The sequence below is a fragment of the Bubalus bubalis genome, chromosome 1, assembly GCF_019923935.1.
Source record: "Bubalus bubalis isolate 160015118507 breed Murrah chromosome 1, NDDB_SH_1, whole genome shotgun sequence".
Taxonomy (NCBI): domain Eukaryota; kingdom Metazoa; phylum Chordata; class Mammalia; order Artiodactyla; family Bovidae; genus Bubalus; species Bubalus bubalis.
In genome coordinates, this window is record NC_059157.1 from 124938887 (window position 1) to 124951214 (window position 12328).

Below are 12328 nucleotides of genomic sequence, written 5' to 3' on the forward strand. Positions count from 1 at the left end.
ACTGTCTGTTTCTCCCTGCTAGAGGACAGCAGAGCACAGAGTCCAGCATTCAGTATATTTTACAGAATAGAGTGGGTGGCTGGCCAAAGACTTCGTGGAGAAGCGTGGGTTTAAGTGCCGCTCTGAACTGCAGGGAAGACCTGAGTGACCAGAGACTGAGAAAGGAGTGACTGGGAGAGAGGAACACTGGGCAAGGGCCAGATTCGGGGAGCACCAGTCTAAGGCAATTGTTCTCTGTCAGTCTATTCCTTCCTGGTTTTATTTCTTCCAGAAGATCTATTGTCTGTCCTTTAATTTTTTTAATATTTAAAAATTTTTTTGGCTGCACTGGGTCTTCTTGTGGTACACAGGCTTTCTCTAATTGCCCCAAAGCATGTACGATCTTAGTTTCCCAACCAGGGTTCGAACCTGAGTCTCCTACATTGGAAGGCAAGTTCTTAACCACTGGACCACCAAGGAAGCCCCTATTGTCTGTCTTTTAGTATGCAGCAAAAATCCCATAACTGTTTGGTATAATAGAAAACTCACAGATGGAATTCAGAGCCATAGAAGACCTATATCTTGAAGTGCGACCCTGGTCAAGCCACTTGACCTTAAAGAGGTTTGCTTGGCTTGCTCACCTGTCAAAGAAGTATCATACCACTGGCTTGGGTTCTGATATGGCTGCTGTGAAGATCACATGAGGTGACGGATGGGAAAGTGCTTTACACTCTTAAAGCAGGATGATTGTAGGGGATTAGTGGAATGCATGAGACTGCCGCTGAAATAATCACTCGGACTCACATGTAGATTATCTACCTCAGTGGCTAGGAAAGCAGGCAAGGGCTCCACACTGGTGATGAATTCAGAAGTCCTTCATCAAGACTTTAAGATATGGGAGGGACATAGAAAAGGGGATTGGAAGATGTACCTTCCTGAAGACAAGGACAGTACCCAAATGAGGTGCTGTTTATCCCCTGTGCTACTGTTAAATGACAATTTCATTTGTTACCCTTGCTCAGGCCCAAAGACTTGGAGCCATGGTTGACCCTTGTTAGCCCTTATATATCAGGTTCTGGAAATTACTTTTCTATTTATCTTACATACATTTGTGAGTTGGGTACTACTCCTCCTTTCTTTAGAGCTAAGAAAACCAAGACTCGGAGAAGTTAACTTGCCTAGGGTTATACAGGTATTTGGTGTCAGAGCCAGAAGAAACTAGCTTTGTTTAAAGAGCCTGTGCTTTTTCCACGGGCTGCCTTTCCAAAGACCTGCTGTTGCTGCTGCTGCTAAGTCGCTTCAGTCGTGTCCGACTCTGTGCGACCCCAGAGACGGCAGCCCACCAGGGCTCTTCCGTCCCTGGGATTCTCCAGGCAAGAACACTGGAGTGGGTTGCCATTTCTTTCTCCAATGCATGAAAGTGAAAAGCGAAAGTGAAGTCTCTCAGTCATGTCTGACTCTTAGCGACCCCATGGACTGCAGCCCACCAGGCTCCTCCATCCATAGGATTTTCCAGGCAAGAGTACTGGAGTGGGGTGCCATTGCCTTCTCCATTTCAGAGACCTAGATGCAGCTAATTCAGCAACCAGCAGCACCGCCTTAGTCTCCTGAATTTGGGCAAGTGAATAATATATGAGTTTAACATCAGGGGTCCAGGCAGATAATAGACTAAGCTGTTAAACGTAATTCAGAAAGTGAGAAGGAAGGTCCATGAGCCACCTGTGAATGTAAACCCTTCTCTAAGCCACTGCTCTGTGCTATGACCGTGCTATGCATGGCAGCAGTACATGGTAACAATTAAGAAGAGACCAGGATTTTGAGCTAATTTTTCAGTAAAGCATAGAATAATATAGCTCATAGCAATGTCTTCTGGTCTAAGTATCAGAATTTTTTTTAAAGTGATAGTATAAGAAAAGACTTTTGAGATAGTTAACAATCCAGTCTAGATTTAACCCGTGACACTTCAAGCTAGGTAACATAAGGGATTTAATCAATGCTGAGTGAATATATGCAGGCATCTCCATGCACACCTGTGATTTTGGTAATTATCTATGTAAATTCATGTGGATGGATAATGGACATACAGATGGATGGATACTGGGGCCATAGGTCAGAGAAACGCAAAAAAAAAAAAGAAAAGAAAAAATCTGTTTCAGTGTATAGGATGCTATTAGAATTAATGTCTGCTTTACCAATGTATGTATCCAAAAGTATATTAAGCACCTACTGGGTGCTGGTGGAAGGAAGTGAGAGGCATGTCTCTTTGCTGGCCTCAGGTAACAAAAAGAAACATGTAGAGACGATTTTAAAGAAGTTATTTTTATAGATAAGAACTACTTGAATTTGGAGGCTAAGGAGGACCATTCTCTGATTGGTGTGAAGCACCAATTAAAGTGTTAGGGGTGAAAGAGGCCTGGGGCAGCCAGTGCACTTAGACATTTTAGGCCATAAAACTGAGCTGCATAAAGCAGGGTTACACAGTGATTCATAGACAGACTTCTAAAAAATAAGAAAAACCCCTTCCCTAGCCACCAGTGCTTTCCAAAGGTGCTATGGAAACCTTGAAAAAACCAGTCAGTGCAAGGAATCAGAAAAGCTGGTGAGACGGTGTAAGGTCAAGACCATGGGCTTTGGTTTTAACTCAACCAGGCTTTGAATCACCCCCTCATCTGCTTACTAGCTCTTTGATCTCAGGGAGGCTATTTCCACTTGGAACCTCTGGGTCTGACTTATGAAATGAAGACCCCTGCCTATGTCTCCTGTCAGTATAAAATCAGATTACGTCACGGGGGCTCTCTCCTTCCCACATCGCCTCCCCCAGCCTCTAACTTCCTCAGGCAAGTACCTAACCCTCAGGCAAGGCACTTCCTGCCTTCTCCCTCCTCATCTACTGCATTCAGGTATTGGATCAGATGATTTCTAAGTTTCTCTTAAACGAGACTCAACTGTCTAGTACTTTTTACCAGATGGGATAGCTGGACAGGATATCAGTCTATTTTCTACACATTTATGTTAATGAGCCATTTACTGTGCTTTACCATATTTAATCCTCAAAAGAATACCTGTGAAGTAGCAGTTGCTTTCCTCTTTTATAAATCAGCAAACCAAGGCCAGAGGCATCAGGAGAGACATCTTAGACCTCTGGTCTGGCATCCAGCTTGCTGGGAAGACTCTTTTGAAAGGCATGACAACAGCTTTAAAAAATGAACCCCTTCATTATATTGTTGGCCTTGAAAATCAAGTGAAAACTTGTAAGTTTCACTCTATCCATTATCCCGTACACCCCTCCACCCCCCCACACCCCTGCATTAAAAGCTCTAGCCATTTTATCTCTCCTTTTTTCTGGTCTTTTTCCAATGTTGCCCTTCGAGGTTGAGGTCATGACTCTCTTAAAGCCTTCATCCAATCTGGAAGGCAACAGGACTGAACACAGTCTTTCCTCTTCCCTACCTGATTCTCCAGCTGAACATGCACAAACAAAGTTGGTGCTCAGGAATCCAGCCCTTGCTGCCTCAGGCCATGGGGCTAGCTGTGAAGTTTTACCAGCTCTTGCTTGATCGGCTTTCTTTGGCATTTGACATACTTGTCACCGGATCCATGGTACAGCCAGTCTTTTTCTCTAGCCACTAATTTATACTTCCCCAGAGGGCCTAGAACTATGCTCTCCACAGAGGGTACTCACTGAGCTGGAATGGTACCACCAACCAGTGCAGACCCGGATTACATCAAGAATTTCAACAATTGCACCAAATTGCTGGCCAGCCTTGAGGGTTTGGTCAGCCTCATTCCCAGTCTTTCCCCTCAGAGATTCACAAGGCCCAGGTGTAACTAATTCTTAATAATGCAATTAAAGTTTTGGAAATTAGGCCGGGTTTCATATTTAAATGTTGACTTTCACCACAAAGGAAAGGTTGGCCAAATGCAAGGAGTGACTGGAAGATTTTGGCAAAGAGATGAATTGGATTTTTCCATTTTTAGAGATGCTGCTTGGGCTCACACACGAGTAATACTTCAGCCTCAGGGGTTCCCAGGGACCAAAGAGTAGACAAAATATGAACCCAAAACTCAACATGCTTGTAGGGAATCATTAGTAGTCTGAAAAAAAAAAAAAAAAAAGATGTAGGGGCAGAGATGAAATATTTCCTCTTTGAAAATGCAATAACACCTACCTCTCAGGGGCATTGTGGAGATGAAATTAGAATGTATACAGAAAGAGAATGAACTTATAGTTGCCGGGGGGGAAGAATGGGGGAAGAGACAGTTAAGGAGTTTGGGATCTACATGTGTCTGTATGCATGCTCAGCCATGTCCAAGTCTTTGCAACCTTAAGGACTGTAGCCTGCCAGGGTCCTCTCTCCATGGAATTTTCCAAGCAAGAATACTGGAGTAGGTTGCCATTTCCTCTTCCAAGGAATCTTCCTGACCCAAGAATTGAACCCATATTTCCCTTGGCAGGTGGGTTCTTTACCACAGAGCCACCTGGGAAACCCCCTGCTATCTACATGTACACACTGCTATATTTTAAATGGATAACCAACAAGGTTCTGCGGTATAGCACAGGGAACTCTGCTCAATGTTATGTGGCAGCCTGGATGGGACAGGAGTTTGGGGAAGAATGGATACATGTATCTGTATGGCTGAGTGCCTTTGCTATCCACCTGAAACTATCACAACCTTGTTAATCAGCTATGCATGCGTGCTCAGTCGCTACGTCATGTCCAACTCTTTGCGACCCCATGTACTGCAGCCTGCCAGGCTCACCTGAACTCCAATATAAAATAAAAAAAACTTTTTAAAAAAAAGAAAAGCCTAGCATGGGGCCTGCTTAGAAATGGGAACATTGAATATATTTAGTTTCTTACACTACAACATGGGAAAAGGCACTGGTCTGAGGAGAAAAGATTGGGTTTTGCCTCTCACTGTACATCTCACTAGCCCAGCTGGTGCCTTCCAGTCCTGGCTCCCAATTTCCTCATCTTTCTAATTGAAATAATAATCACGTCATACTTCACAGGATCACAAGAACAAGCATATTAAAGACTGACTGAGAAAGTTCTTTGCAAAATAGACAGCTTTCTAGGCAAAATAACGCATCATTGCTGCTGCTAAGTCGCTTTCAGTCGTGTCTGACTCTGTGAGACCCCAGAGACGGCAGCCCACCAGGCTCCCCCGTCCCTGGGATTCTCCAGGCAAGAACACTGGAGTGGGTTGCCGTTTCCTTCTCCAATGCGTGAAAGTGAAAAGTGAAAGTGAAGTTGCTCAGTCATGCCTGATTCTTCGAGATCCCATGGACTGGAGCCTACCAGGCTCCTCCGTCCATGGGATTTTCCAGGCAAGAGTACTGGAGTGGGGTGCCATTGCCTTCTCCGAACGCATCATTAAGTTAAACCTAATCTCTGTGCCTTTGTTTCAGCTCTCCTCTCTGTCTAAAATGCCCCCCTTCCCCACACCCCTTCTTCTGAACCTGGCTGTTGAAGTCCTTTCATTCATAAGGCAGGAGAGCATGAGACTTCCATCTCTAGCATTCAAATCCCTATCTCTGCTGTGTGTTAGCTATTTGACCATAGGGAAGTTACTTTCTGTGCTTCAGTTTCCTGTCTCTAAAGTGACGATAATAGCACCACCCAATTATGTAAGATCTTTGTGAGTACTGAAGGCTTCCCTGGCAGTCTAGTGTTAAGATTTCACCTTCCAATGCAGGCGGTGTGGGTTTGATCCCTGGTCAAGGAGCCAAGATCTTGTATGACTCGTGGCCAAAAAATCAGAACACAAACAACAGAAATATTATAACAAATCCAATAAAGACTTTTAAAAAATGGTCTACATTAAAAAATCTTAAAAAAAAATTGCTGTGAGGATTAAATACACTCACAAATGTAAAGTACTTACACGAGTATGTACTAAGTCCCACATATGTGTTAACTCATATTATTTCAGAGATTTATTATTTTGATATTTATTTCAAGGATATGTTCATTATTTTACATTACTTTATTACTATGTTCAAACTCCATCCCTCCAAGAAACATTTTTAGATCTCTCAGTTTGAAACAATCATGCTCCCATATATTTAACCAAGGACACTGGTTGTAGCTCAGAGATGGCCCAGGACATTGCTAGTGTCCAGTACGTCTCTCTCCTGCACTGGCCTAATAGCCCTGAGTGACAGAGGCTTTTCAACTCTGTACACACGGTTGATGCACAATATTCATTGATCAGATAGAAGGTATACAAATGAGTACAGATGAATAAGCCTAAACATACTGGACAAAAGCTAATCACAACTATAACATGATACCTGTATTTAAAGACTGAACACGGTTGGAACTTTTAGCACCATACCTGACGTATAGCATGTGCTCTGTATTTCCTTGGAAGAATGGAAAGATAACTAAAGGTGCATTAAAGCTGATGGAAAGTTTCAATTTATTGGGTTCCTCTGATTCAAAACATGTATTAGATGAGTAAGTTACTTATTGCAAGTGTGAGAGTGAGATTAAGATACATAACAAGAAAAGTAAAATTAGCTCCTGACCTTCAGGGACTCACATTTGGGAGGAGGGATGGTCCAGTTCCTAAATAATTGCAGGGACCACAGGTGCAAAGCTGAGTAGGACGGAGCTACACAGGAACATGGCTTTAGCAGCTTGGTGCCCACTCTAAGGCATGGACCCTCAATAGCAAATTGCCAGGCATATTCATTTGGGATGACTGTCTTTTCAGTAAGTAGGGAACCAGCAGAGACAGAGATATGACACCATGAGCCAGACCTATAGAATTATGTCTCACACAATATCTCAGTCTACACCGTTTTGATGTCAGATGTTGACTGCTGCTGCTGCTGCTAAGTCGCTTCAGTCGTGTCTGACTCTGTGCGACCCCAGAGACGGCAGCCCACCAGGCTCCCCCATCCCTGGGATTCTCCAGGCAAGAACACTGGAGTGGGTTGCCATTTCCTTCTCCAATGCTTGAAAGTGAAAAGTGAAAGTGAAAAGTGAAAGTGAAAAGTGAGAGTGAAAAGTGAAAGTGAAAAGTGAAAGTGAAGTTGCTCACTTGTGTCCGACTCTTTGGGACCCCATGGACTGCAGCCTACAAGGCTCCTTCATCCATTGGATTTTCCAGGAAAGAGTACTGGAGTGGGGTGCCATTGCCTTCTTCACAGATGTTGACAGAACATTGTAAAATGAAAAAAGTGCTGATCCAAAAATGAGACCCAGTCTCTTATTAATTCCATTTCCACCAGTGGCTTAACTTTAGTTCCCAATTTTGCTACCAACTGAGAAATGAGTTTGGACTGGAGTATTTCTAAGACGTGTTCCACCTTTACTATTTTTTATTCTATTTTTCAATACCTGGTCTGATATGAAAACCTATCTTTTCTTCTAGCTTCAAATACTAGCTCTATTTTGATGGATCCCAAATTGATATCTCCAAACCAGACATCTCTTTTGAGATCAGGTCTTAAATATCCAACTGCTTATTTTGACATCTACTCCAGAGACATCTGAAATATATACCACATTCGAAACAGAGTTCTTGATTTACAGCAATTATCTCCCAGCAAGCTCCCCCTTCGCAGTATTTTTAACTCAGTAAATAGAAACATATCCACCCAATTACTTAAATCAGAACCTTGGGATTCATTCTTGATACCCTTCTCCCCTTTACCACCCACTCCTACTCTACCCAATCTTTCTTTCAACCTTGTCAAATCTACCCTCAAAGTATGTGTCAAACCTTCCCATACCTCCCCACCTACACTGCTACTTCTACAGTGCCAGCTACCTTCATCTCTCACTGGGACTCTGACCATAGCCTCTTCAAGAATCTCCTTGTGCTTCTTTCTATTCCACACAAGAGCTGGGCTGCTTTTCTTAAAATATAAGTCATATCATGGCATCACCCTGCCTGGAAATATTAAATAACTTCTCACCACACTTAATCTCTAAATTTCTGACCATTGTCTACAAAGGCCTACATAGCGCAGCTCCTGATTCTCCCTCCAAATCCATCTTTACCACTCTCTCTGTGCCATGCTGGCCGCTTTCAGCTCTCCAAATGTGCCATGGTTCTACTCCTTTTAGGACTGTTGATCTCTGTTCCCTCTTCCCAGTATACTTTCCTCCTCATTCTTGACCTGGCTAACCTATCCTCTTTCTAGATCTCAGCTTAAAGTTGACCTTAATAGAGAGGCCTGTACATTATGTAAGTTCCCTCTTCCCATGCCAGAGCACCTTATCTATGCCTGTATTTCAGCTTTCATAATTTACAATGTATGCTCATCTGTGGATTTACTTGTATAATGATTGTCTCCTTGATTAGATTACAAGCTTCCGTTACGGCAGGTCTGCAATTTTTCTTTGTGTGTGCAAAGTGTAGCCTAGTACTTAGCATAGGTGCTCACTTCATTGCTTTTGTAGCTGTAAACTGATAAGACCTGAAAATATCAACACATATTTATTCCATGCTGAAAAAAGTCCAACCAAACGAATAATAAAATAAGGGAATACAGTTGAATATTTTCTATTTCTCCATCTTCTCAGTTTCTAGTTCCTAGAATCTTACAGCACTCCTTCATTTTCTTCTAAACCTTCCCAGCTTTCAATGTTGAAAAGGGAAGTATCTTTATGTTACTTTGCTTTCTCCCAGGGCCATCCGCCTCCCCCACCCCCCACCCACCACAACACACACACATTTAGCTTTGTGCAGGAATGCAGCTTCACAGGTATGCTTGGGTTAGAGGTGTTGGGAATGGGAAGGGTAGAAAGGAAAAAAAAGGAGCCATATGGGGGAGGTGGCTGCCCTTGCACTGCTTGGACATTGTCTCAGCCCTCCCGCGTTGGAGGTTTTTGTTTTTTTTTTTTTAATGCCATATACATCCAGTATTCTCTTCTTCCCACCTCTAGGAATCCAAAAATAAGTTAGCTGTTCATCGTGGGTTTGGTGCTGGCAAAACTGGCAGATATGGGCAGATGACGTCCCAGTTCTAGGAACTTTCTCTTGCCACACGTCCTGGCCCTTTTGAAGATTTGTCATTTTATTTCCCCCGAGTTCACCTGCTATTTCGTTCCTTTTAGGTACCTACTGTCATAGGTTATAAGAAGTAGGATCTAGACTTTTGAGTATTTTTTTTTTTTTTTTTTTAATTCTAACAAAGGTCTGTTGCTTCATCTTACACATTGCCTTGTTTTGTTACTGGAGTGAAGCCCTTATCTTCTCTCCAGCACCCATGTTCATGTTTTGTTTCCTCTTCTTATCAAGACCAGCTTGTTCCTAACTCTTTTTTATATTCACTGTCACATCCATGAACTCTGTTCTACATTTGTCGTGGAGGCAGAAGGGATAGAGAGATGCATGGATTCTCTTACAGGACAAAGCTGGTCCAAGGTTCTCTCTGTCATTTGCATTGGACCTTTGGTAGAAAGTTATCCTACCTCCCTGTTTTAGTAACTCACCCATCAACTCAAGAACTTAACTTGTTGCTCCTAGAAAACAGCCCTGATGGATTTGTGCTTTGTTAATACCTTTTTCTAAGACTAAAGTTAGCTCAAAACAAAAGACTTATTCCATTTGGGTGCAAGGGAGGGGTAGGGAGGGGCCAAGGTAGAAAGAGGAGGAAGAGGAAGAAGGTACCGAAAAGGAGGATCTAATACTGGATTTCAGTTCCCATTACTGGGAAATGGGTCATTTCCAATTCTGCATTTCAAGAACATAAAGACTTTCTGATGATCTTTTTTATTCTCTATGGATGAGTATGAATCCTCTGCAGTAATTTATGTCTTCTTGTACAGAAAGAGTTAAATTATTTTGGGAAGTGAAATAACCATATTTAAGGATGGTTAAAAGTCAAGGCAGGACATTGCAAACACATTGTTCCCCAGATATAATCTGAATCACAAAATCGGTTATGGAATAACCTGATGGCTTCACTTCACTGTGATGATTCACCCGTTAGTTTGTCCATTCACTCAACAGTCAACAACTACTTTGAATTATGCATTATAATTTCCAAAGTACTTTCCCCTCCATGGTACTTGACTCTCACGGGAATCCTGTGATGTCGTCCCTGAACAGAAATTACCATTTTAGAGAACAAGAAACTGAGACTCACAGAAGTTAGTCAGTTGTGGAACTTTAACTGGAACCCAGATCATCAGATTTCACATCAAATTCTCTTTCAGTTCTACCTACTTGAATTCAATCAACATTTCCTAAGTGAGTACCATGTGTTGGACATAAGTACAATTCAACAAAAATGAGGTGTTCTTGTCTTTGAGGAGCTTCTAGCCTATCAAAGGCAATGATCAAGCCCTGGGTGTGGAGTGGAGGTAAGTGGCCGGGTCCTTGGAGAATGCTAAGGGTCTGGGGTAGAAAACTGTTACAGGAGACAAGACTGGGAAGAAGTTTGAGGGCCTAAAGTGCTTGGTTATTGATTTACCATCACCATCGTCAAGTCTTCTCAATATGTATTTCCAAATTATGACCTTTATTCATGTCATTATTAATCTTTTCCTGTCCCATTTTCTTTTGAGCATTCTGCCAGCATTTCAGTGCCAGTGCCACCAAAGGGTGAGCTGCAAGCTGCTGCTTCATGCGCCTTCCAACTAATTGAAGATTGTTGAAATTGTATCAGGAATTCTTATGCCATCTTTATAACCAACTCGTCCTTGCCTGGCCATAGAAAGGAAATGGTTATTACAATTCCTGGCACATGGGTCCAACCCTCAGGCAGGCTGGGCCTTGGCAACTAGTGTACTATACAAAATGGTCTGGGTGCAGGACTGGTACTGGGTTTTACCACTTGTTAGTGTATTACCCAAAAGTCCAGGATGCCCAGAGGGTTGGGGTAAACTTGGATTTAGTTGAGAAGGCATCAGGATCTATTAGGTGTTTAGATCCTGTTAGATATGGTATTAGGTTCTGGATTCCAGGCTGTGGACATTACTTGAGGCTGTGTGCTTTGGAATAGCATGAGGCTGTGTTCATCGTAGAACCTGTCAGGCATGCAAAGATGTAAAAATCACAGTCCAGGCAAAGCTCTGGCCTGTAGGCTGAGCTGACCTGGTGTTGGGGGTGGTGAAGCTGCATGTGCTTCAGGCTCTCGTGGATTTCTCTGCATTGGGTATTGGGTGCATTGCATAGTGCATCCACCATTGCTGGATGGTACATTGAGGCAGCTGAGTTATATTCTGTTCTCATCAATACTGAATGAAAAACTCAGAGGCTGAAGCTGCCCAAGGAGGCAGTCAGTGCCTGGCACTGGTTTGGAGGGGAAGGTAGACACAGCATCTGAGAAGAAGCCAGAGAGTTTTATTTGGCTCAGAATCAGGATACTGGGGCCCGGCCTGGCAAGGGGACTATCTTTTGCATGACCTAGAGCAGCTTTTGCACCATTCTTGGCCTTTGCTCTCTCAGTAGACTATGTGTCCCCTAGAGCTAAAGTCCCCTGTTGTATTCATATTTATTTTCCCAGTATACGGTGAAAATAGTGTCTATCCCACAAAAGGCTCCCAATGAACTGTGTGTTGTGTGAATGAGTGAATGAATAAGCTTGAGCATGAGGAATTAGATCAGTGGTCTAAGAAAAGAGGGCTTAACAGAACCATGGTCCTTACCTCACCTCCTAGATCCTGCCATCTCCCCTGCCATGCCCTTTTCTGAGAACCAGAGATTCAAAGGATGGTAACCACCCACCCCCAGAAGTTCCTAACAACCCTGTGATTCTCTGAAGGGAAAAAAAAATTGATAGTTTGTTTTTAAATTGTTTTCCTTAGAATTCACTAGTCAAACAGGTTATAAGAATTAAAAATAAATCTCCCATAGTCCCAGGAGGATCTCAAAGAAGGTCTCTACCAGGAGATCTCCTGGGTGGCCTCATAGAGACAGTAAAGCAACCGGGAAACCCTTTGACATTTGCAAATGCTGTGAAACACCAACAAACCAGATAAGCACACCAAGACCCAGGGGGCGGAGATAGATCAAAGATTTACAGGATCCATTCAACCTCTTTATGGTCAATGTGCTCAGAAAGGTTTTGTTGGTGTGGAGACAAGTGTCTCCCAGAGTAAAAGGTCTTCTCCAGGACTGAGTGGGCAGTTCTCACTTTTGCTCTAGGCCTCAAAGATGTGGGAGGATTCAACTTTAGGTCAAACGTTCAAAACTGTGAATTACAGGGCTAACTGCTTGCATTTAAAAGACTTCACTCAGGGCTTTTCATGGTCTTGAGTGTGTGCTTATGAGATAGATAGCTATCAAACTGATATATAAATATTATACAATTTGGAAGACAAAAAATAAAGGACAAAAAAGTATCCATGATCCTACCACCTTAAGAGAGAGACAATGTAAA